The 22895-nt window shown below is 47.8% G+C and overlaps 1 long non-coding RNA gene across 1 annotated transcript in view; it reads left to right on the top strand.

Moving 5' to 3' along the window:
• LOC142416764 (uncharacterized) overlaps window positions 1-13745 on the top strand; it is a 45552-nt gene extending 31807 nt beyond the window's left edge. Inside the window, exons 2-3 of the long non-coding RNA XR_012777818.1 lie at window positions 11379-11540; window positions 13569-13745. This is a non-coding gene — a long non-coding RNA (uncharacterized LOC142416764). The remainder of the gene's footprint in view (window positions 1-11378; window positions 11541-13568) is intronic.
• Window positions 13746-22895: the final 9150 nt, after the last annotated feature.

Here is a 22895-nt window from a genome sequence, read left to right as displayed (position 1 = left end):
TGCAGTAGTTGCCCATCCTCAGGCAGTGAGGATAGCTACCAGATCTTCCTCTGGGCTTAGGGATACTTCCAGGCTGGCTGACTGGCAAGGAAAGCAAGCTCAGGAAACCTTGCTGAGATAGGGCTGTGCTGCGAAGGGCAGGGTGTGGATGACGTTCAGCCGTGTTTGGATGAGGATGCCCCAGCTAGTTCAGGAAGCACCAAGGCTGGCAGTGTAGGGAGAGCCAAGTGCTTTCTCCAGGGCTGACGTTTGCATGATGCCTTCTGAAGCACATCGGCTATGGAAAGAGAGCACTCACAGGATCTCCCTCCAGCCTGGTCCAGCTATTCCTCCAGCCCATGGCTGAGACTTGGCAATCTGGCTGGAAAAATTAGAGCACAAATCCGTGTGCTGTTTGAAGTCAGTAATGAAACAAACTCCCTTTTCCAGGAGTGGGACTACATTTCCATTGGCCCCTTCCTATTAATTCTGTAATACCATCTTTCATTTTTATATAACGCACTAGCCTCCTGCAAGAGTTTTCTTTCCTTTCAGAAGATGAAGCTTCAAGATTGTTACAGTTGCTAGAGGCAACTATTCTGCAAAATCTTTTTATAAAATGTATTTATCTAATTAAAAATCTTTTAACAGCACCATGCCTGTAGGATCAAATATCTCATTTATACTGTGCAGGGCTGGGGCAAGCGTTTGCTGCTTCTGTAGAACCGCAGATAAACAGGGACTGGAGGGGCATAAAATGGCTGCTCCAAGTCAGCTAATCCTAATGCACCTTTTCCAATAAAAAAGTGGGATCTAAGATCTCTCTGGTTTATTATTGGAAGAAAAGTAATGGGGAGGGGGGAGGAGTAAGCTTATAATGGAGTCAATTCAATGTAGTTGGCAACAAGAGTAGAACAGCCTTACATCAGTGACATTTTCCAGTGAAACAAACCTGTTGTACAGAGAACAATTTTTAATTAACTCTGTATCTCATGTGTCGAGGAACGTGAGCAAACTTCTTTATGACTTTACTTTTGGCTGCAAAGTATATCCCAGTTTTTATTCTCCAAGAATAGATTCATGAGGTGAGTGGCAGGGAAGAGAGGGTTTCTAAATATGCATGTGAAACTCGGTACAAAGCAACTTTGCAAGCACTTTATTGATTTTTTTATCTGCTTCTTTTACATGATGTAGAGCACGGCGTATTAAACATTAAACGGTGCTCAAAGAATCTTTAAGAAGATAAGGCTTGGTGGAGGTTAGTATGGAGTTTGGAGAAACCAAATACTTGATGCTCAGCCTTGACGAGAAAGAGCCGAGGTGGCCAACGGGGCCCCGTCAGCCTTGGCGTCTCTCCTGCAAGGGAGCAGCCCAGGGGCTGCTGGTGGCCCAGGGTGGACCTTCTTCTGCTCTCGCCCTCCCCGCTGCGAGGGCAGGGCAGCAGGCAGCCTGCTGCAGAGCCTGCTCCTTACGCCGCTGTAAGGAAGGCCAAAAAGCATTTTCTTTCTGGTGGCATTACCCTGTCCCGTGCGCTTGCCTCTTCTCCAGTGGGGCAAGAATGCTGCCTGGCAAAACGTGGGGGACAAAGCTCAGATGGGGTACCAGAGGAGGTACTTGGTTCCAGATATTAGGTTGCTGTGAGCGACTTCTCATGTTTGAAAGTTCAGGGGTGAAATCAGGAAGAAACTGGAAGTGTCTGTGCCACGGCAAGGTTTCTGCTGCAATACGGGAGCCACACTGAAGCACAGTATAATGGCTGGAGATGTTTCTCCAGAAACTGAATCTACCGAATCACAAAATTAAACACTTTCTCTGTATTTTTTTTAACCTCTCCTAGCAAAATAACTTCTGCTCTTAATTAACTTACCCAATCAACACCAGAAGCCAATCATTGCTAGCTATTGGCGTGTCTGGTTTGGCTGCGTTGCTCCATGTTGCTGAAGATGTGCACAGAGCTTTGCAAGCAGGAACAAGGCAGAAGCTCGCACTAGCTACAGTCTGAACTAGCGTGCAGACAAAAAAACATAGAGAATGAGTTTTAAAAAGCACATGAGCATCTCTTTGGCTTTGCACATCTTTTGACATTCCAGGAACATTGTTCAAAATATAGATTGCACTTACAGCCACAAAAGGAGGTTGATGATTTCCAGTCAAGCTGAAAAAATGAGTATTTCATGGGGAGTTGAAAAGGAATTAAAAAGAACTATCTGTAAACCAATTGGTTTCACTTACGGTCCCGAGGCTCACCAGAGCTCAGGTATTTGTCTCAGCGGGGTTCCCTGCTTGGCCGGTACCCCCCCCACTGCTACTCCCACTAATGTGTATAGATTAGAGCTGTGTTGCAGACATAGTAATGGCATGTTGAACAGCATAGATCATAGGGGAGCTGAATTTGTATGCTTTAGCACAAATTAGATTGCATTTCTAAAATCCTAATAAGCATAAAGATGGATCCAGAGGGATTGTTACGAACCAAACCAGAATAATAAGCTCATCCAGAATTTACCTAATGGACAAAAGGAGAGACGCTTCTCAAATAATGGGCACATCAAATGAACCAAAGAGCATCTCAGTAAGAAGAAATATGATCCTGTTCTGGGATGCTGGGGCCTGCAGTGGGACACGGAGGAACTTTGCAAATTGTAGCTGTGTTGGAGAGAGATACCGATGAGTGGGTAGCAGACTCTCTCTCTTAAATACAAGAGTCAAGGAAGTACTTTATGTATGGATGAATAATTGCTTTTATGAGGCCAAGTCCTTCACTGAAGCTAATGGAAAATTTGTCATTGACTTCAATAGGATCGGCACTAGACCCGTAACAAGAAAATAATAATGGTCTTGTCTGCAATATAAAGCCAACACCCCCCCCCCCCCCAAAAAAAAAAAAAACCCGAGCCAGCATTCACAGCAGCCAAGCGCTTTCTGCATGGATCTAGGAACACTGTACTTGGTGAATCATTTCCCTGTTAGATAGAGCATTTGTTCTGTTCCTGATTTATCTCCAAGCAAATTTAGACTACTCAAAATCGATTTGCTCATTATAATTTTTTCAATGCCTATGGGCAAACTCTTGGCTTCTGCTGTTTCCTATTGTTATTCCTGCTGAGCAATTGGTTGCCTTGCTCACGTGGGTCTGCTCTCGCTCCCTGCCTGCATGACACAACGTTATAAATAGAGGGCTGGTAAGAACCCCAGCTAGCCGTATTTCACAGAGGTGGGCCGGCACGGCTCAGAAGTGCTCTGTTACACTACCTGTTACGTGGTTAGCCCCAAAATTCAGAGATTCTTTTTTAGAGTCATTTCAGAGCACCTGTTCTGGGTGCACATGTTAACAAGAGAAAAAGAAAAGCAAAGCACGTAAGGCAGCAGCTAGGCAGACCTTAAAAAGGTTTCCCTAGGAAAGCCATTGAATCAGGAACCTGCAAATCTCCATTAATGAAAATTATTTTGCTGATACAGGTTTTTCACAATAATTTGATGGGGTTGGATTGGTATTTAGGAGGCGGAGACCTAAAGAACATTACTGGAAATGACGCTGGGGAGCCTGCTGAGTCTTAAGGCAATACCAGCCCAGTGTCAGTACATTTTACGGACACTGCTACAGCTTCTCTGTCTATTTTCTGGGTGGGATTTCAGCAGTAGCCGGGAGGGGATTTTACAGACCTCTGGCCTTTTCTGTCGAAGCTGCTGCTTACCCAGGATCCTGTCCACATTTTATGTAGGTATTCCTGTTTGGGCTCTCTCTTTACCATTTTTACCATTTTCACTGCAGTGAAACTCACCTCGTTGCGGAGGTCCCTGCTGAGGGCAGGGGGGTTGGACTAGATGACCTTTCCAAGGCCCTTCCAACCCCAACCATTCCATGATTCTATGATTCTATGTCCCGTTGCAGGAGCAGATCCACTGTTACTAACCAGTGTAAGAAGCTCTGTCCAACTGCATGGTCTGCAAGAGGAGCCCAGGTTTAGCTTAGGTCTGTTATGTACAAGTAAGATGCCATTTCTAACTCACACAAGTAACATACAGGTTTGTCCTACGTCAGACTAAGCAGCCCATCTGATGTTGGGTTTAGCACTGAGCCATCGTGCTTTTATTGGGATCCTTTGTTCTTGTAGTACCTTGTACCAAAGACATTTTTTGGAAATGCTAAGAATTTGCATGATATTAAAATGCATGTTCCGTTGGGCTTTCCAGTTAATTCTTTCTTTCTTTTTTTTTTTTTTTAACAAATAGGGCTCAGTTTTACCATCGTTCAATTTTTTTCTTTTATTTAAGCAAAATTTTCAGCCATTCAGCACCTCTGTTGAGATTTTTTTCTTTCATTACTTTATGGCAGATGAAAGTTAAGAGGTCCAATTACCAACATTTTATGATAGCACAGAATATTATTAAAGCACTTAAGAGGTTATTAACACCTTTTATGTACCTCATTATTTAAAAGCCTGCCATATTTAATCATTTTAGCACCATTAAATTGGCATTAACAACAACCCTATGACTTACACTCAGAAATGTCACCATTTGACAACACTAATGCAATAAAACATCTCACAGAAACCTGGGGGCACCAGGTGAACTATAATACTTGACAAAAATTGGGCTTTTTCGTAGCTGTCAACCACAGGGAGTTGCAAGGAGTGCCACGGGGGTCCGCACCTCGCCCTGCAGGCAGGGCCTGCTGCCGGAGAACCGGAGGGAGCCGGTGCAATGCATCTGGCAGGAAAGCGAGGTTTGGTATGGGGCCATGTGCAGCGGCGAGGAACACGAGGCACTGCCCGGGATCGCAGAGAAGCAGGAGCTCATCCTAAGCCAGTCTTAGGGGCAGGTCACAGGTCTTGCCGGTGCAGCGTGAGTCCTGGGAGCCCTTTTGCGTCCCAGTGGGAGCTGTGGCACCTCTGCCGTCTCCCAGCGTCCACGCCAAGTCACGGGCGCAGGCTTTGAGGGCCCTTAATTCAATGACTGTCGCACTCCCACCTGTGCCTGATGATGGATGCGTAACTTTGACGGGTATGCAAGGGAAGAGCAGGAAAGCCCTTCATTCCCTGTCCTGCTGGGTCCCCTTGTTTGTAGGAGCAGTTACACAGGTGATCCTCCGCCTTGTAAAGTCGTAAAATTATTTATCCCGTGACTCTCCTCTTGGGTCCTTTTCCTTTCTTTTTTTCCTCACTCCGTTTGGTGCGGAGGGCTGAAGCCGACATACGATCTGGTGGTTAGCAATTACACACTCAATATCAGCCTCTACCCGTTGATTATCAAGGACAAAAAACAACAGCCGCGGAGCGGCTAAGTGGAACATCATGTTAATCAAGTCAGAAATATTATTTTTACAGCCTCCTGATTATTTCTAACGACCTGCTAAAAGCCAGTGGGACTGGGTGGGTCGGAAAAGCTCTGGCGACACTGGGAGCGTTCCAGCCCCTGTTTTTCAGCTCGCAAGCCGAAACTCCAGGAGCAAGATTCAATTCATATGGGACTTTTTCCCAGCAAAATATGGGATGAATTGTGTTTTCTCTTTAAGGCTTACAAAGAAATCCCTTTCCCATAATCATTATTTTCATAGATGAGCATTACTAATATATTTTGGCATCTTAAAGCACATCCTTGAATTTACTCTGGCAACTGCTGTACAGCTGAACACAGAATCGGGGAAATCTATTCCATGACTTATCTGCCCAGACTTCAGTAGCATTCCCTTTCTTTGTGATTGTCTAACAGGAAAAAAAGGAAAAGGTCCCAGCAGCCTCAAGTTTGGAGCCAGAAAAGGCCTCCTGAGTTGTTTTTTAGATGCTGGCACTCAGACAAGTGGCTGTGTCAAAAACCCCAACAGGTCTATGTACAAAAGATATCAGTCCCATCTGCTGGAAGGATGCCACCACCGCTATCAGTGTATTGCTTCGGCCGTTTGGGGAGAGTAAGTGTCAGTGTTTGTAGTGCAGAAGGGTCAGGGCATTCGGCTGTTAATGAGGCTGCCTGTCCACAGCCAAATCCCCCCTGCGTACGTGATCCACGGGCGATTCCCTATTTCCATTGCCCTTCGAGGGATGTATTAATAGTCCGGCCCAGCCACGCTTGGGTTTGGTTTGCTGTTTGTATTACATCTGTATCTGCAGCAGTTAAATGCTGGTAGGTCTTCAGGTCTGTTAAACAAATTACGGGAGCCTATAAACATCATGTGCTGGGCTTTATCCCCCCAGCAGATCGCTCAGGTGCGAGTGGAGAGCAGGGACTACGGCTTCCCAATCCCCCTCTCCAGCAGAGCCAGCTCCCTCGTCAGCTGGAAAGACGGGGGGGTGGGGGGGGGTTAATTAGCAGGTATTAGTGTAGGGCTAACAGCAGTGCCCTGGCCCTGAGGAGCATAGAGCTGTGTCTTGTTTTCTCCTCCAGGTCTAGTTCCTATCTCCCCAGGTGCCTCCAATCTCTCTGGAGTTCCCTGCCCCTCCTTCCTGCAGCTGCCCACCTTTTATAAGACTTTTTTTTTTTCTTTCTGGTTGCTGTAGAACCCTTCACCAGAAGATTCCTGATAATAAATGGGCTGAAGGAAGAGAGGGATGTAAGATATTTTATTTTTCAAAACAGCTTAAAAGTGAGTGCAAATTTTGAGCTCCTAATTCATTTGGCCCTTTTGAGAAACATCCCCTTGCTGGCCTTTTGCACAGCCAAGGGGTTTCTCAAGCTTTGCACAGTGCTGGCTTTGCCATGACCTTCTTCCCCTCTGCCGCGGTGATGGAGCCAGGATGCATCCTTGGGACCTGGGCCACGGGGTGCGTACCTGCTGCGCTTGCTGCAGGACCCTGGGAGAAGGAAGGCTGTGGCTGCCTGCGTGTCTGATGTCTCCCCGACACGGCTGCCCTCTCCCCGTGCTCGAGCCAGCCGCGGTGGATGGAGAGAGGAATGTCTCTGTGTCAGCAGCAGCTCTTGCTTGCTGGCGTGGGCAGCGTGGCTAGGATGCTCGTGCAGTGGCTCTTGCGGCAAAGTGAGTGATCAAAGCGGGCAAGGACTGGGCACCAAGGGGAGGGAGACTAGAGGTGAAGAGCTGCTATATATTGATATATGTTATGCTATATAATACTATTCTTAAAATGGCAAAACCCAGATCCTGCCTACGTGAGCAAGTTTTATCTGTTATACCAATACAGTTGCAGCAACATGTAACTGTATTGTATTCAATGCTGTAGAATAGCTCCTATGTGGCTTTTCCTACTAAGTCTTCATTATCAAAACAGGTGGGACTTTTTTCCTTTATGGGCAGATAGCTAACATACGCTGACTATTTTTCTGTAAAATCTGGTGGCGATGAGACTCAAGACCTAAAGGCAGCGTTGTTAGGTAAGACTAGCCACGGGCCACTTAGCATTGTGCATGTGAAATGGTTTAGTCCTTGTGGTTATTTCAGACTTGCTATTGCTCTTTACCTGCTGAGTTAACTTTAAAACTTGTCTCAGCACTTGTTCTGCTTGTGCAAATGCACAAATGCACTGGGACGTTCATCCCAGCCCATGTAGCCAAGCCAGCAGAAGTTTCTAGTTTAGCCTGTCCTTCATCGGTCGAGGGGACCGTCTCCTCAGCAAGTAGAGCTAGGTAATTTGGCTGTGCTTTGCGGAGTATCAGCCCAGGCTGGTGCAAACCCAGGATCATTTATCATCTGGGTGTATGATGGATGAGGTGATGTGAATTGGTGGTTTTGGTCCATTACTGTTGGAACCAACTGATCTCCTTATTGGCAGCCTCAGCAGAAAGTCTGGGAAAGACTCTTTGTGCCCTGTGGCACCTTTCCCTCCTTGGAAGAAGCCACTGTCCTTCACAGCGGGGACTGTGAGCAATCAGCACAGTGACCCTTGAGATCTTGCTGCCTCTACTTTCTGGAGCTCTTTCCTACTCTGCCAGGGCTCAGTGGATGCTCCAGATTGCCTGCTGCGAGGCCCAGAGGCCGGCTCCCTGGTGACTTATTGTCCAGGATCCCCAGGCAGGTGATGCAGATTCCACGGATTTCCAGCCCGAGATTTGCATGTCTGCTTAGTGGCTGGTTTGCAGCACCGAGGTATTTGCATTTGTGAGTGTGTCTTTTTTTTTGTGCCGCAGATCCCACAGCGAGCTCTGCTCAGAACTGCTGCATCTCGCACGGGGCGCAGGCGCGGGTGGCTTGCTTGTGCAGCTCATCTGGTGCTTGCCACAGGTTTGGCATTTCAAGTTAAAGTTAGCCCTGGCTTTTAAGGTCTATTCCAACCCATTTAACTCCTGAGCTTTTTGTGAAAAACAAGATGGGAAATATAAAAGCTTACATCAGCTGCTGTAACTCTCAAAGCAAATGGGAAAGCTACAATAAATTTACAGTCAGAAAAAGAAGAGCTCTTCTTTGTATAAACTCTCACTTTGCTCAAAGACAGTTTATTATCAAAGGATAATTTTGGGGCATTCTGTGCTGTTTTTTTAATTATTACTACTTTTTTGTTATATAGCATGATTCTTGAGCGGATACTCAAACAAGCAAGATTGGCTCATCATTCCTCTTTAATTCCACATCATGTCACTTTGGAAGGGAAATGGCTTGGTAAAAGCCAGGGAGTTCAGATACGATGCTGGCAGATCGTTATGAAATATTCACAAGACATTTAGTTTAACTTGGTGCTAATTGAACACTGACAGCAGAAGTTACTCCTGCCTGCAGCAATAGTCTATCACATTTAGGCAAGTGGCATTCCTTCCCCTTTGATGCTCTCCTAGATGGGAGGCTGCGAGGGAGCACGGTTAACAACCAGTAAACACTGGGGTGAGCACCATTAGAGATGGATCCTGCGCTTGCGGTGCCAGGAGAATCCTCCAAAGCTGGTGAGAGTTTATTTGCACAGGGGCTCTAATGAGACTTCGACTGTCTCTATGAAAATACTGAGTATTATGGGAGGGGTGAATGGAAATGGATACAGATATTTTTGGGATATCTTCCTTAGTGAAGACACTTGAAAGACTATTTGCAGATTAGCTAAGGTCACTTTTGGGAAGCTGTGCCCCAAAAGCCCTCCTTGCCCTGAGATGAGAGGGTTTCCAGGGCAGTTATAACTGTACTGATGTAACAGTGTGTTTCTTTATGGAGACATGGACTTACGTACTCCTCTTTCATTTTTATTTCTATAGCTCAACATACTGTTTGCTGATATTGGTGAATTTGTTTCTTATTTGTCAGTTCAGCTTCCCCGTGGACATCTAATAACAGGAATTTTCCTACCATTTTAATTGTCTCTTATTCCAGAGCCAAGCAGAGTTTGAAACAGAGTAGTAATGCCATCATTTTAGTCATCAGACGTGATGTGTGGTCTAAATAGCTTGGATCAAAACTCAGTACCCAGCTCTGCCTGAAACCTTCTTCCCATCTGTGATTTAGATGCAGTCATCTGCCTTAGGTGCCTCAGTTTCCCAGCTATGGAGAAAGGCCAAGTTGCTAATCAAGGACTCTGCCCATTTTCCCATTCGGAGGCGTTTGCTCCGCGCTTGCCCTGCGCGGTTAGCGCACGGGGCGCACAGAGGGAGCGTGCAGGGGTGGCTGCCTCGGCAGGGACCTCGCTTCTCCCTTGGCACCACAGTCCACGCCAGCCACATTTTGTCACTCTCAGCATAGCTAAAGGACTAAGACTTTTACTTGTAGCAACGTGTTAGAAAAGTGACCCGGAACATTTTTAATCCACTGGGGGAGATGTACCCCCATCTGCCCAATTTACCTATCCTGGGGAGTTAAATTGGAGATGGAATCACATAGGAGAAGGTGCTAATGAAACTGTAACTGAATACTGAGGTGAGAGTGACTTGGATTGCATGAGTTCATCTAGCAAATGGCGTGGTGACTGTGAGCTCTGACAAGAGCACTCGCTGGCTGTAGAAAGGCAGACAGTAGTGCAACCACCATAACTGACTAAAGTAGTAGTAGGACAACTCGTAGTAACTATCTAAGAGCTCCAGCAGCTCAAAGGAGTGAAGACGCATTGTTCACTGCTTGTACAAATGCAGGGAAAATGGGCATCCCCTTCCCCATAATCCTTGTGGGAAGCTACAGGAGATGAGGAAAAATGTGAGTAATATTGCACGGGCAGTAGTCACAGCACACACCGGTGCTGAGGCTTTGTTTTTCCCTTTTATACAGAAGTCATTGGAAAAGGGGAGTGCTAAGAAAGGGTTTAAAGGAGGTAGCTGTGACTTCTTCGAAGCTGGGTGGAGGGTGAAGGATGGTTTCTGAGACAGGCAGATTGGAAGCAGCAGCAGCTGATGACTTATCTTTGGGGTGATCCCCATTTCACTCGCCCCCAGCGCCAAGACTGGCGCTGGGGGCGAGTGAAATGGGGATCACCCCAAAGATGCTTCTGTCTGAGGTGGGGAGCACCCATCTGGGACTGCAGAGAAGGGTGACCAGGTAAATGCAAGCAACTGAGAAAAAGATCTTTTCAGTAGTCTTCTGCTTGGCCATGAGAAGGCAAAGGGGCTGGTTCTCAAAATAAGGGATAAAGATGTTTCAGTATTAAAAAAAGGAGAATTTTAACTACGTGAACATCTTGGGTGCTATGGAGAATGAATCTGAGCTGCCCAAGCAGAATCTGGGTGTAAAGGCTGAGCTGCAAGCCCTAGAAACTGCGTATTTCTGCCCTAGAATTTTATACAAGGTGGCTAATGGCTGTAGGTAGCAATCTGCTGTAAAAACACACCTTGCTTTCAACAAAGACATGGTCTTAGACATATTTTCAAAAGCCAAGGATGCAATACTGGACTAAAAGAGCTCCCAGACTTTCCTTCAGTGAACCTCCCACTCTTGGATTGCTGAATATTGCTCTCCCAGTAATACTGTCCTTGGGAGGGTTGAGTAAACTTACAGTCCCCTATGTCTGTATGAAACATCCTCACCGGGAGAACTGGAGGGAGGGACGTGAAAGCACCCTGCTCCAACTGGCTTCCATAAGCATCACTCTTCAGGAGGGAAAATAAATGAGGCTTTCAAAATTGTTTTACTTGATTCATTTCATTCTGGGCTAGAGCAAGGCAAATAGACGGTGGGAGGACTTCACTGATAAAGTATTTTTTTCCAAAGCAGAGAATACCAGAAGATAACACAACAGCAAATTACTGCATATTTTAAACCCTTGTAGCTAAACATTCCCTTTTGGGGCTGCGCCAGGTATCTCATGGTGCCAGTGGAAATGGGATACAGATGTTCACTTGTTTGGATGGAGACACTGCAATAATTCATGCCTGCTACAAATGATAGGCTGCCTCGTGCTCACAAAAGAATACCCTGATCTTTTTGTCAGTAATAAGAAAATATATTCTCTGTACCTATATTAAGGAAAATAAGGCCTGTAAAAGCTGTGAGCTGGGGAAGCATGGGTTTTTTCAGTTTCCAAAATGTAACTCTTGTGTTGTAGCGATGCAGCGCGTGCTTCTGAAGTGCTACGACCGCGATACCAACCCCAGGGTGTCATCGCTCACAGGGGACTGAATCGGTGTCTGGGACAGGCCTACGGAGTGTCAAATACCTGCTGCTAAATGTGTATGAACAGAGGACCTGAGCTTGCACAACAGGGGAGGTTTGGGATGTTGTGTCTGAGACTCTTTCTTTTTTTTTTTTTTTTTTTTTACAACTTTAGCTTTGAATACTTGCTTATTTTTGCAATATTAATTTAGGTGTTTTTAAAATGTTACCTCTGATTTTGAACTTGCTTGTGGTGAAAATAGTCTCACTGAAGTCCATTGTAAGAGCGTTCAGGAATGGGATCAGTCTGTTCTAAAGGACGTTACGGAAATGGGAGTTGTATACCCCAAAAACACATAGGGATGGGATAGGGAGAAAGAAGAGCTGAGCCCATCACACTGCAAGATAACAGCAGGGCTGACGCTCACCTTCTGCTTTTTCATGTGTAGCAGATAACTGCAGCACTGGCAGCTGCCAAAAGAATTTGTTAGCATACCTGAATACTTGCACCGCTGGTTTCCCCCTGTTGTGCTCCTGTCAGGAGAGGTACAAACAGGTTCACGCCTGCTGTATAGCTTCAGGTTGAAGGAATGCATGTGCAAATTTGGCAGGTAGAAATTGCACTCTTAAAATTAGACTCCACTTCTTGAAATCGGAGCTCTCTGCTTTCCCTGCCTGCTGTTCTATTTTTTCACTTTCTTCTTGCAATGCCCATATTAAAATGAAGACTTTTTTTTTTTTTTCCCCTCAGTCTTCTTAGTTCATTTTCATGGTGGAGCTGTAACTGAATCCAAAATCACACTTCAGGGAATCCAGCACCAATGTTGTATGAAGGTTTTAAAGGTGTGCACAGTTTTTTCTCTCGCTCCCCTGAATTTTACTTTCTCAGTAATTTTTATGAAGTGGGTTTGGGCTTGACACAACTGGCACAGTTTGGGATGTAATGACTTATTCTTCTGGTTTATTTGGGAGGTGTTTAACCATTTGCTCACCTTTCTCAAGTTGTAGGTTGACTTTTAACTGAAAAATCTCATTTTGAAACAAAACCCCCTGAAAATCTTTTGATTCAGTAGCATTTAAATGCAGTGCTTTATTTCCCTAATTTTTTTTCAACTGTTTTTCTTGGCTTAAATCACTCACCAGATTTTTTTTCCAATTTAATGAAAAGTTTTGGCATTCTGAAATGGCATCTTCTGCAGGACTAACTGTTAACTGAATGTTTTGCCCTCGTACTGTTTACTACATTGAATTTTTCACATCAGTGCAGACTGTGGACCACCCTAGCTAGCCTTATGTATTAGGGCAGTGATTTTTCAGTCCTCATCAATATGCAGACCATTCAAAACTTTCCAGGGAAATGCGGATCCCCGGATAGCAAATTTCAGGCTGCTAACAGCTGAAGACCTTTTCTTGTGTCTCTGTGGACTCCTTGAAGTCCCCAGCCCGCCAGAAGTTCACGGAGCACAACCAGAAACTACTTCAGGTTTGCTCCCACTTGCTCACATAATGTAGTAGTTTAGCAAATACGCGCTGCCCCACTGGTATTTCTTCAGTGGAGCTAGTCTCAGCCAGAAATAAAGACAAGATCTATTTTTTTCTTCTGTAAGTATGTTCAAAACATGAATTTCCATGAGTTTCCAACATAAGACCTATATCTGCATGGTAAGTAGAGTCACTTTCACTTGCAAATGAGGTTGGATCTGCTAAAAAATCTGCTAATTTGCAATAAAAATAGCATCCATCTTTGCTCTGCAAATATAGCCTATTTGAAAACTGTCCCATTTTCAGAACTGTAGCAGCTTGTAGGATGGGAGAAAGGGGAAGGAGGAAATACCTTGCATTTGAAGTCACTTCGTATTTCTCCAGGACTATTTCACACACCTTTAGTCATTATGTTGCGTTTTGTGTTGTCACATTAATTTTCACAGCAACAGACTGATATAAACAGTGTGACTGCACTGCAGAAGCAAGGGAAGCTGGATTGATTGGGAGGGAGAAGGATTTGTTCAGACATAAATATCTCCTGCCATATTGAGGGGAGTTTAAAAAAAAAAAAAAAATGGCCAGCCAAGAAATTGCTTTTTTGTAGGAACGTTCTGTTTCTCTCTTTTTCTTTTTTTTTTTTTTTTCATGTGTGCTTCAGTGTGAGAGACCAAGAACATGGGGGAACCAAGTGGCTATTTAATGAGTCTGGGATGCTGAATGCAGCTGCTCTTTCGGGTGGGTGAAACTGCACGAATGGAAGACAAGGAAGGTGAACGTGTGTGCAGAAGATGGTACTGAATAAGGAGGCCTGGTCATGTAAGGTCTTGTTGGGGAAACTGCTGACTTTCTTGCAGGTTAAATGCCTGAAGGAATTGCAGACTCAGGCTCCAAGAAAATGAGGGCATGCACCAAAAAAATCAGCACCTCAGCACACAAACAGGTGAAAATACCAGGTGCAAAGAGGAAAGCCAGTGCAATGCCTTCTATCCCCATCTTCCTGCACCCGGTGAAGGATGCAGAGATTGCATAGAGAAGAGCAGGTGTTGTACCTATAGAGCAATGCCTCCCTGGCCATCACTTTTATCCCCTATGTATTGGGTTGCTATATGCATGTCTCTAGGGCTCCGGACTTTCAGAACCTCCTGTAAGGGCAGGATGAGATGGATTTCTTGCTACGTAGTTTCCCATCTCACCTGTTGGTGATGTTTCCTATGAGGAACTCGCGGCTCTGGGGCCTAAAAAATGTGTGGCATCAATCTCGGATTTCAGAGTGGCACAGAAAGTGTCAGTAGTATCTTCTAAGGTTACATTTGTAGGACTAAGACGTTCCCTCTTCTAGTACCCACATCTGCCTGGCTTGGCAATGCTGCTTTTGCCCTGCCGTGGCCGGTGTGATGACATTCGACGGAGGCTGGAAACGTTCCCTGTGCTCCCATGGCTTTTCCTTTAAGGGAGGAGCGGAGAGATGCCTCAGCTTTGGAGCTGACGATTTGAGTTCTCTGTTGGCACTTGTCATTCCTTGCGTATTTTGGGCTAGAGCTTGTGGACTGGTGTAAGAAAATAAATCCACCTGTAAGGAGGTATGAGGAAAAGTCCCGGTGTCTGATCAGAGGTTTTGCCAATAAGGATGGGATGGGTTGCAGCTCTATGAATGCCTTATTCCTCACGCTTCTCCTGTGCTAAGGCCAGCTGCGATGGGTCACACCATGCTTTGCACAGCGTCTGAGCCTTGAACTGAGGTTTCCACTTGGTATGTCCAAGTTTCTGACACCAAAAGCCTTGGGTGGAAACTTGCTTATGTCTCGATGGTTTGCAGCAGGCAAAACTCTTAAAAGAAGAACAGCTAATTGCATATTCATAATGGCACATACAGTATTTGAGAGAAGCCCTTAATTTCTACTGTGGTGGATCTGGAAATTCACCTCTGGCCATGCTCAGCAACATCTATCCCCAGTCTCTGAAGAGCATGGATCAAGAGGAGCTTTTTGGCCCTTTTCCTCTGAGAAAGAACCACTAATTTCTTCACTTTGAGCACATTAATTTTTTTTAACAAAAGAGCATGATAGAGCTCTATACACCAGTTGGAAGCAATGTGATTTGTGTCATGAATACTAATATGCGTTTGACAGTATCCTATAAATTCAACACATTTCGAAGAGCGTTAACAAGAGTTGTAGAAACCATACTTAAATTCTTCCCCTACTTTTTTTTTTTCAATTAAAAGAAAAGGAAGCTAGCGAGAGTCTGTATTTGTATCCAAAACAAATATGGCTTGGGTCACGGCAAGACTTCTGCACGCCGTGCTAGACCTGGGTCTACAGCACATTCACTGATTTTTGTCTCCATGAATCACCCTAAAGCTATAGGCAACAAAAGCTGAAGCTATGTAGATGTGATTTCTAGTTCATTTGTTGTTCATTAGAAAGATTTTCTCTCTCTTATTTGCGGCACCCCTGCTGCTGCGTGTTCATTAGGAGAATGGAATGTATTCCAAATATTTCCTAGCTCTGGCAGGGCAGATGGTGGAAAGTAATTTTCCAAACTCTTCTGGAAAAGGGGGGAAAAAAATCACCCAAATAACCCCAAGTCACCCCCTGCACACCAGAACAATTCGGTATTTCTGAGTGCAGACGCGCCGCACGCTTTTTGTCTCTCTGGTTGTACAGTGCTGTGTGTCGGAGTGGTGGGAAGTGTGTATGAATGGGGATGTATCACATTACATGTGGGATGTTAGCAAGGCTGGGATTTTTTTCACAGGAAACTGCATTTGCAAAGAGCACACAGCAACATGCAGTACCCTAAAAGCTGTGTGTGAAGGAGTGAGCAAGATTCATTTCCCTAAATCTTCTGGGCAACCCAATGCCTAAGGGAATCCCAGGGAGGGAGGACAGTGCCTGGGCCACACGCTGGTTTCTCTGTCCAGCCCTGGGCAGAGGCATGAGGCAAACTGGAGGCTCCTCGGATGCCCCTGCCCTTCACCAGCGTGGGCAGAAGGTTGTCCAAGTGCTCAGACAATGGTGGAGGAAGCGGCTCTGGCTGCGTTTCCCTTCTGCTCCCTGGGGAAGCGGGGGAGCGCGCAAGCCAGGGCCAGATTTAGCTCTTGGATCCACATGAAACATCTCTGTGCCGACTGCTCCCTTCCTCCGTGCTCAGCCTCTTGTCACGGGAGTGGAAGTCGCACACACGCACAGAAAAGCCGAGTCAATATGCAGCAGGCAGAGCCGGGAACACAATGCGGGCAAAACAAAGAGCGGGGCTGTATTTACCGCCTTCCCGGTGGCATTCGCTTCTCGTGCTTGGAGCCGGTTTCCTCTTTTCATGAGCCTCTTGACCTGCAGATCCCTCTCGTCGGCAGACAGACCCCAAAGCCCCGCTGCTGGATCCTTATGCCTCTTCAGATCAAACCAGCAAACCACTTTGGACACAGAGCCTGAACTGTGTGTTTGCACTGGGGCTTTAAGCTCCTTGGCGCTGGCACCCGGGGTTCCCATTTGTTTTCCAACTCCTGAGGACAGCAATGGTGCTCTCTAAGTCAATACAAACAAATCAAGAGAGGCTTGAGGCAGCGCAGCAGAGCTTACCCGAGTGCCGCCGTCCCCGGGGCTATGCCGTGCTCTGGCCCGTGGAAGGTGCCTCTTGGCACCTTCTGATCTGGGCCAGCAGCTCAGGCCAGCACCCCCAAAATCTCACACACAGAAACTTGGCAGAACAAGGAACATCCTCAAAAGAGGGGTGTCAATCGCCCCGTCTGTGCCACCAAGGCACCCAGCTTTGGAGGGAGGCACTTTGACAGCTGCTGTAAAACCCCATCAGATTTCAAAGCCCGCTATTAGTGACGGTTTTCAAGCTCCCTCCTTCTCCAGGCACTCTCGCGTTGCAGAGTGCGTGGGTGAGGTGGAGGTGTTGGGGCTTCACTTGATTCATTTCCACGGCTGGGCCTTCGGGTGCAGGTGCATGAACAAGCAGATGTTTGAAAAGGCACCGAGAAAGGGTGCGCTCGCCGAGCACGAGGCCGGAGACCCCTCTGAGCCTGCGTTCAGCTTTCAGGCAACTCTCTCCCGTGGCATCCGACCTTTCTGTAGGCTCAGTCAAGCATTAGTACGGTAGTGCCGTGCACATTGTGCAACGGCTTGGCGGAAGCGGGGTTGTGAAACGGATGCCTTCGGTAGCCACCGTGACCTTAAAACCCATTGCTCGGTCACCCAGCAGAAAAAAATCGGGAGAATTCCTTCCGAACAGCCGAGTGCTGGTGCCCTGTGGGAGCTGGCTTTTCCTCTTTGGCTAGCCAGAGCTTCTGCCAGCCAGGACTGTCTCACCGCACTGCGTCAGCTGAGATTCAGGAATTTGTCTAAGCTACATCTAATACCTAAACCTATATTTTTCACAGCCTGACAGAGTTTTAAACTCCTCTCCATCAGCTATGGCCAGCAGTCTTCAGAGATGAGCAGTAGCTATAATGGATTCATCAAGATTCCTATTAATTTGTTTTTGCTCAACTGTTGCAATATATTTGATTCCCAGTTATTACGCTCTGGAGTCAAGCTTCCTTTAGGTAATTTACAGTGTAGCCTACGTATGTGTAAAAAATTTATCACAATCGTGTTTTTAATCAAAATGCATACGATAATACCAAAAGGAGAGAGGGGGAGGAAGGGAGGGAACCCAGATTAAGTTTTTAATTGTTTTAATAGTCAGATTTGGTTCAGTGAGAACAGGGCATATTGGTTTCCTTGGAAACATTGGCGATGTATTAGCTGTATAAAATCTAGCATAAAAGATTTGCAAAAGTGAAGCCTTTAGGTTTTAACTGATATTATAACTCTTTTCATTTGGAAAATCAGATTCACACGTGGCCCCTGGAGTCCCAAAAAGGTGTCTTTTTTGTGTTTTCTCTTAAGCCTTAGAATTAATAATTTCACAGATTATCAGAATCATTAGAAATCGAAAACTGCAATAACAACAACAACAAAACCCTTCAACAATTCAATATCCCCGATTCATACGATTTAATTAGATGTGCCTGTAAGTTCTCTTTGTGCCAAGCAGTACCAGGCTCAGGCAAGACTCCATGTGATTTGAGAAAGACGTACAAAGATTTGCCTTTTTAAACATTCCAATAAAACTAGAGATTATTGGTAATGGAGCAGTAGGTGATGTTTTACATACGTCCCGTGCTCAGTTATTTTATCGTACACAACACTGATACCTGGATATACAATATACAATGCACTCTAGCCAGCTTCACGTTCAGAGAATCGCTGTAGCTGCTGCTAACGATCTGGCCTCACACGAAGTCTTCGATGCCTCTATTTTTCCTGGCGTACATCTTAGGAAACAAGAGTACCCCCGGAGAGCCTCATCCCCAGAGAGAGCACATCGGGTTTGCGGCTACAACACCCCAAGGCACCACAGGAGGTCAAATGCACATTTTAAGGTTGTTCTCATCTGAGTTAAAACATTTTCTTTTCATTCTTTTTGAAAATCAGGCTCTCCAATTATCAGTTTTGTCTCTTTCGTGTTAGAAAATAAAGCCTTTTGAGGGAGGATTCAGCTCTCTGCAGTCGAGTGGGATTGAAACAACCAATTTTAATATCTGTGATTCACCTCTGAGCCCCAACTGTGATGATATAGTGCATCTGGGGATCAAATACTGCAGAAACTCTCTCTCTTAAACAAAAGAGGGAAAAAAAGACTGCAGATAAAGTACCAGATGTAGGATTTTGGACTATCAGAGAAGAGAATGGATGGCTTGGTTTTAGCATGTAAGACTAATCACTCAGTTGAAATCATTTCAGCAGCTGAGTAAATAGACTTACGGAAAAGGCATTTATGGGAGCGTTTGTGTTCCAGGATCCTCCCTCTTTCCTAGTCCTCCTGTTTGTTTGTTTTTCTGTCTCTTTGGTGTTGAAGCTTCCCAGTTAACAGGTTTATTAGGTAGTGATGACGATGTCAAATGTGCAGCTAGGCACTCCGGGCGGCCCCTCGACTGCACCGCAGCCGTACGGGCTGAGCAAATGGAGTGCAAGTTCAACAGCCTGTCCATGAACAATGGGCCTCTCTGCAGCAGCGGGGCTGTTCAGCTGCGTGCTTGGCTCGCCGCCACCCAAAGCCATGGCCACTCCAGCACAATGCACACACGCACACACGCATCTTGTCGACTTCTCCTTCTGCTCCGGCGTCACTCCCATCAGCAGCACCCAGCTCGCTGCCCGCGCGTGTCCCAGCAAGCAGCTCGGGCCTGTCCCAGACGACGTTCCCGACGGGCGTTGCTCAAGGTGTCACCGAGGGGCACTTCGAGGGTACGAAGTAACTGAAGCCTGAAGGAAAAGAGAGTTCGGGGGCACGGTCCTGGGGCAGCCCAGCAGCCTCTGCGGGCCCTGGCGCTGATGTCTGTGCGCGGAGCGGGCTCTGGCATCAGACCCCTGCGAAGGGAACGTGCACGTTCCCGGCCGAGCTGGCTGCAGGTACAGCCCTGGCTGTCGGTCCTTCCTGCGCGGCCCTGGCTGTCCATCCTTCCTGCGCTGGGCACGGCGGCCCTGCCCAGCTCACGGCGGGGCACACTCACAGCTCGAGAGTCCCCGAGAGGTGATGCTGTATGCTAGTGCCTCCTGCGTACTGGGGACGTGTGAGGTGGCTTCACCAACCTGCGCGGGAAGCGCTGGAAGCGCCGTGGGTGCGGTGACGCGCACCCCGCGCACACACCACGTTTAACTCGCACCCCTCGGGCACCCCGGCCCCGCAGCTCCTGGCGGTCGTGACGGCCCCGTCACCCGCCCCCAGACCCGAGCACCCCGGGCCGGGCCGCGGCTCTCTCTGGGGGTGCGGGGCGCGCGCCGCCCCGGCCCTGTCTCTTTAAGGCGGCGGCGCGGGAAGGCGCGAGCTGCGCCTTTGTCACGGCACCGGGTCACCGCGCGGTCACGGCCCCGCCCCACGTGGAGTTAGAGCCCACATGGCCGGGCGCGCCCCGCCTCCCTCCGCTGACTGGCTGCCCTGCGCCCGGCGGCCGGGTCCCCCACTTCTGATTGGCTGAGCGCGAGCGTCGTTTACACGCGGGGGGCGGGGGAAGGCCTGTCCGTGACAGCGGGCGCCGTCTGGGGCCGCCCCCGCGGCGTCTGGCGGGATTTAAAGGGACAGAGCCCCGCCGCGCGCGTGGCGTGGGGCGCCCGCTCGAGGGGGTTTGGGGCTCTGTGGGCCCCGGCCGGCGGGCGCGCGTTCCAGGCCGCCCGATTCCGCCTGGTTTTCGATGCGAGCCCCGACGGGGCATTACCGGGGAGAGACGGAGCAGCCGCGCGGGAGCGGGCCCGAGCACCTGCGCGCCCGCGGGAGCGGCTGCTCCGGGCCGGGAGGGAGCCTCAGGTCCCGCCCCGCGGCGGGCTGTGCCCCGTGGGGGCCGTGGGGCCCCTGGCACCGGCCGTGTCCTTCCCTGCGCGGCACCGGCGGTCGGGGAACCACCCCCGGCCCCCGTGGCGGGCCCGGGTGGGCGGTGTGAGGGTGTTTGCCTGGGTGCGAGGCGCGGGGCCAGGGTGGGGGTTGTGCACCAGGGGTAACTCAAACCAGTGCCTCGCAATGAACCCCTTGCGGGTACCCCGCATCCCACCCGGGTGCTCTGGTGAGGCTGGGAGGAGAGCGAGGGCTTGCCCTGCGCTGCGCGCTGAGCCGCGTTTCAAGGCAGGGCCACCATCAGAGCCTCCATCTTGAGCTCCCTCATGGCCCTTGCCTGTAGCGGGCACGTAGGGGCTCCGTGGGGCGATCCCGGGGCTGGGGAGGGTGTTGGGCTGCGGAGCGGTCGCAGCAGTTGCGTCTGGAGGCGCAGGGCGGGGGTGGCCGAGCGGCACCTGCCATTGCCCCGGCCGGGCAGGGCTGCCGCCTTCCTGGGAGCTACAGCCCCTTCACGGGCGTCAAGGCGCAAAAACGCAGGACAGAGCCTGGGTGTCTCGGATCGCACCTTTCACGCAAGAACCAAAAGAAACTAAACACAGAGGAATTGTTTTTTGGCAAATATGAGTACGTTCGCGTGTGTGCGTATCTCACCGTGTGTGTGGGTGTATGTGGGCATCGTATAAGGACCATTCCATCCATGAACTGTTTGCAGCTGCTCCACTTCTAAACCGCTCTACAGAAGGAGCCTGGCAGCAAAGCTGCTGCGAGTGGTTCAGAGCTGGCTTTCAGAATTACTCAAGTGCTTCCTCGGATGAGCTCGAAGGCTTCACTTTGGTATGTCAGCTCTCCGTCGGGGAGTTCAGGGTCACCTTTGTTTGCTTTCCAAAGCGGCATTCCTCTCTCCAAAATGCCTGTTGTTCCATCGAGAAAAGTCAGGGATTATTTCATGTTTATGCATTTAAAACTCTTTCCTTAGCACTTTTTTATTTTACATATGCCATCCTGGTTTTCCTAGAGCAAGAGAATGAAATGTTTTTGGCTGGGGAGCTGTGAATTCAGAGGGTGATTATTTTTTGTTAGTGAAGTGATATATTTCCTACCAGTGCCTCCAATAAAATGTAAAGGTAGGGTGGAGTCTTTCCAGTGACGTCAGAGGGAGTTATATCAGGCCCCAAATGAGACAGAATGGGTTGGAATAACATTCTGGTGGCTTCAGTAAAAATTTTCATTACAAACAAATACTCATGGACTTTTTAGCCCTCCTGGTTGGGAACAAAACCTCCTAAATGGGACCCAACCCAGCGCTGTGCAGAGATGGAAAAACAGCGCTTGGGAGGCAGCTGTGAACTGCCCGGGTTGGGGACAGCAGCTCCCGCCCCAGGCCCTCGTCCCGGGGCAGCGGGTGGGCTGAGGAGGGGCTCCCAGCGAGGGGGGAGAGGGCAGGGCAGGGGATTTCGGAGCCTTTTACCTGGGATATTGTTTGGGGTAGGTTGAAGTCGGGGAAGGAAAATGCCGTTCCAAACAAGGATGAGGGCTTGTCTACCGAAGACTTAATTCTCAGTATCTCGTACGCTTTAAGGCGTACCTGAGATGTAGCTGTACTGACTTTCAAAGGCAAACAAGCCCTTAGCTAAAACTGGCGAGCATCTGCGTCCCTGCCCGGCGCTGTTCTCTGTTCTAATTGTGGGGGCAAAAACTTGAGTTTCTGGTACCAAACAGTTAAAAAAAATAAATTAAGAGGTTAGTCACCAGAAAGTGGAAACCATGTCTGGAATTGTTAGAAATAAGGCTTGCTTGAAAATAAATATAGAATTATTCACCATGGTAACTATTGCCCTATTGCGTTAGTGCATATCGATTTAACATTAATCCAAAGACTAATGCTGTGAAATATTTGGTCTCTTTAATGGACAACTGTTTAGTTAACAAATCTTTGGGGAGTTGTGGAGTTTTTTGTTTTGTTTTTCCTTAGATCACATCAGCCACTTTTGGAAGAAAATTATTTGACTCTTAGGGTTACTTATTTCTCACATGGATCTCTCTTTCCAATTACACTTTATGAATTTACCCTTAGTGCTGCACTATAATAATTACGCGGGGTCACTCAGATCTTCAACTGATGCTGGAGTGTTGCAGTGAGGAATAAAAGGAAGGATTTAAATGTGACCGCACAGGCAAATGCCTGACTTCTGGTCTGGCAATGAGTGAAATTATATTATAGTCCAAAACTAGCTAGAGCAGACTGATGGCTTCATGTAGTTCGGTTTGTCCAAGGACCTTCTTGAGGCTCCTGTGTGTCCCTTTCCACGGATGAAGGGCCCGAGGCACAGCCAGCAGCGCCGGCTCACTCTGAAATTTTGTGGCAAAACCCACAACATCTTGCAGTGCCAGACTCACCCTGGAGCCATCAGAGGTGTCTCGAGGGAGAACATAAAAAGAAACTGAAAAAAGCTGATCAGTGACAGAATACAGGAGCCAAAATCAACAAAAGTGTATTCTGGAAGTATCCCACCAGCCGAGCAGCGCTCGCTGCTGGTACAGAAGAAACTCTGACAAACGGCAGTGGGCTGGAGGGTGGATAGCGTTATTACAAACAAAAGGGTGA

The sequence above is a fragment of the Mycteria americana genome, chromosome 14, assembly GCF_035582795.1.
Source record: "Mycteria americana isolate JAX WOST 10 ecotype Jacksonville Zoo and Gardens chromosome 14, USCA_MyAme_1.0, whole genome shotgun sequence".
In the NCBI taxonomy this organism is placed as follows: Eukaryota; Metazoa; Chordata; class Aves; order Ciconiiformes; family Ciconiidae; genus Mycteria; species Mycteria americana.
The sequence above is the reverse complement of the archived record's forward strand: the minus strand, read 5'-3'. Positions and strand labels throughout refer to the sequence as shown.